Source organism: Peromyscus leucopus, chromosome 8b (assembly GCF_004664715.2).
Source record: "Peromyscus leucopus breed LL Stock chromosome 8b, UCI_PerLeu_2.1, whole genome shotgun sequence".
Taxonomy (NCBI): Eukaryota; Metazoa; Chordata; class Mammalia; order Rodentia; family Cricetidae; genus Peromyscus; species Peromyscus leucopus.
Window position 1 is genome coordinate 82,943,130 of NC_051086.1, and position 2,893 is coordinate 82,946,022.

A 2,893-nucleotide genomic window follows, 5' to 3' on the forward strand; every position below is an offset into this window, starting at 1 on the left:
CAGAGAGAAGGGAAGATAGGAAGAGGAGAGAGGAAGGGGAGAGAGAAAGAAAGAAGGAGAGAGGGAGAAACAGGAAGGGAGAAAAGGAAGGAGGGAGGGAGGGCAAGAGAGAAAGAGAAATCAATCAGAAGTCTCAAGAGCACACTCACAACTGGAGGGTGATGCCCTGAACAGGAAAGTACACAACCAGAGGAAAATTAATCTCTGTCTCTGTCTCTCTGTCTCTCTGTCTCTCTCTCTCTCTGTGTGTGTGTGTGTGTGTGTGTGTGTGTGTGTGTGTGTGTGCGTGTGTTTCAGGTCAGGGCTGTCCACCCAGCCCAGTGGACACCATGCGTTGTTGTCTTTTGGCCAGGGATGGGGGTGGGGATGGGGTTGAGTGGTGGACTTGAGAAAGTTAACATGAGGAAGAGCTACAGAGAACAGCCAGAACTCCAAGAAGGGATGCGCAGCCTGGGGACTCCTATCAGATCTTGGTAAGCCTCAGGACTGTACTGGAGTGCTTGTAGTCGTAGGGGACTTGGGGGTGAGTCATCAGAACCACCAGAGTGGGAGGACTCCAAGACTGAATGAGATGGAATTCCAAACTCTCTGCCTAAATAAAGAAAGTGGAACTTGGGGACATTCAACAAAGTCCTACCAGATGGTCATGTCTTTGTCTTCTTGTCATCTTTCCATGCCTTCCTATTTTCAGGAAACCAGAGCTGAAGACAGTGGGACAGGAGCTTTGGAAAGTCCCTCACTTTGGAAGGTCAAGGCTGGAGACACTTGACCTACTTCTGTTCTGTGCTTACAATAGAGCGACAGTGTAGGCTGGGAGTTCTGGAAGGCTGAGTCCTACCCCTGAGTCCATAGGAGACCTGACAGCCGGGAGGCCTTAGGCACAAGGTAGCAGTGGCTGAAACAAGCCAGAGTTGATGGTGTGGCATGAGTTCATGCTGACCTCCACCTCGGCGTTGCCCCAAGGCCTTCTTTACTTGGATCATGTGGAAGGTGTGCACACTGTCACAAGAACATTAGGATACTGAGGCCCCCAGGAAAGCTCTTGAGATGGCCGTTAGCTGTTCTGCATTTGAGCTTAGTGTGACTCTAAAAGCAGCCAGCCTGGGACTAGATCCTCAGTTCTTCCACTTTGCCTTCAATGCTAAGGACCTGGGGCAAATGATTCCAACTCTCTGTGACTCCTAACTGTAGCTCCCTCATGGGGGTGCTGTGAGAAGTCAATGAGTTGAATGAGGGGGTTCAGCACGCCCAGTTAAGGAGGGGGTGTTGTCCTCCCACAGCATCTACATGCATTTAGTGAGACCTGGTGGCAGGGAGTCCTTGAGCTCAAGACAGCAGCAACTGAGACAAGCTGGGTTTTATGGCTCGGATGTTGAAACTTACCCTGGGAGCATTACCAGGGCCCTCTTTACTTGGAACATGGGGATGGCTTTACTTGGAACATGGGGATGGCTCCTAGGCACACACAGGTATATGTGACTATGCTACCATTGAGCTATACTTCCGGCCCAAGGGGAGACATGTCTTGACAGGGAGGTCTCACAGGGATAGAAGGGTGGGCCTGTTTTGGGTGGGTACTACTAGGAATTGAGCATGGGGTGTTTCAGGTCAGAGGAGCCTAGGATTAAATGTGTACTCTTCTGCTTTGAATACTCAGGGCTCTCAGAAGGTTCTAGAGTCTCTGACTGGTCAACCTAGAAGACACCTTTCTTCCAAGTTGGACTGATGGATCCATGCTAGAGAGTTTCAGGGTGGGTAATGACCAGCAGATGCAGCTCCAGGAAGCTCAGAGCCAAAGCACTTTCCAAATCTGCTAGACAGGTGAGTCACTCCACCTCCCGGAGAGCAACACCTGGAGGCTCACAGCAAGGGGCTGGGTGGGGAGAGAGTGTGCTCAGTTCCTCCATGCCTCTTCTGTCTTTAGTCACAAGTCACAAGCCCTTAGGTGATGCTTACCCCAAGGAGTAGCAAGCAGCTTGTTAGCTCGGTGGTTGGGTTTGAAGCGGGGTTGCCTCCATTTGAATCTGGACTTCACTGTCTTATAGTTCAGTATTAAGTTCCCAAGGAGGCTCCAGATTGGCAGTTGAAGAATGTCGCCTGATCTACTTAGGAAACTGTAATGCACATTGCGTAGGATCTCTAAAAACTCTTAAAGCTGAGGCTAGCTCAGAAGGTTGGCTCCAACAGCATGTGTTATGATTGCCCAAAAGGCTTCAGGAGTGTTTGTGGAGGGAGAACCAGAGCTGCAGCCCTGCGGGAAGAGGAAGGCTCAGGTAGCATTAAGTAAAGGAATCTTAATCATAAGTCTGTGTTGGGTTAGGGCAACAAGAGGAGAGACATCTGCGCTTCTTCTCAGGGGCCGGCACTAAAGAGGCAGAAACCCAGGCTCCTGGGCCCACTTGACCCTTATCTGAGCTCTCTCCATCTTCCAGGATCTCCTTCTCCTCTATAATGAGAGACTGTCCTATCCCGGGCCCAGAGCCAAATGCTGAGAAGACATACCAAAAGGGAATCCAGTGCCTGGCCTCTCAAGAAGCCATGGACAATGGAGAAGACAGACAGAACAGAGGCGATCTGTGTAATCAAGCACATTGCTGCAGAGTTTTCTGTCAGAATTCTCTTCTTTCTAAGGCAGAGCGAGACTTCACTGTGTGAACATGCAACACATTTTATTTATTCTGTCAACCTTGATCTACTGTGGAGAGCTGTTGTGAACTTAGGGTCACATTCCTTTTCCTTTTACAAGTTAAAAAATATACAATCAAGGAGAGTAGACCCCAAAAGAGACAAAATGGAAAGATCTCAGCTAGCAGTGACAAGGGGTTAGAGAGGATTTCCCGTGAGGAAGCAACATTTTTGTTTTTTTTTTTCCCCTTTCTGGAACTGAGAGGAT

At 49.4% G+C, this 2,893-nt stretch overlaps 1 long non-coding RNA gene across 1 annotated transcript; it reads left to right on the forward strand.

The window, feature by feature from the left end:
- The first annotated feature begins 1,661 nt into the window (after positions 1 to 1,661).
- LOC119087046 lies at positions 1,662 to 2,601 on the forward strand. Its single transcript, XR_005090486.1, has 2 exons — positions 1,662 to 1,821; positions 2,433 to 2,601. It is a non-coding gene; the product is annotated as an uncharacterized LOC119087046 (long non-coding RNA).
- Positions 2,602 to 2,893: the final 292 nt, after the last annotated feature.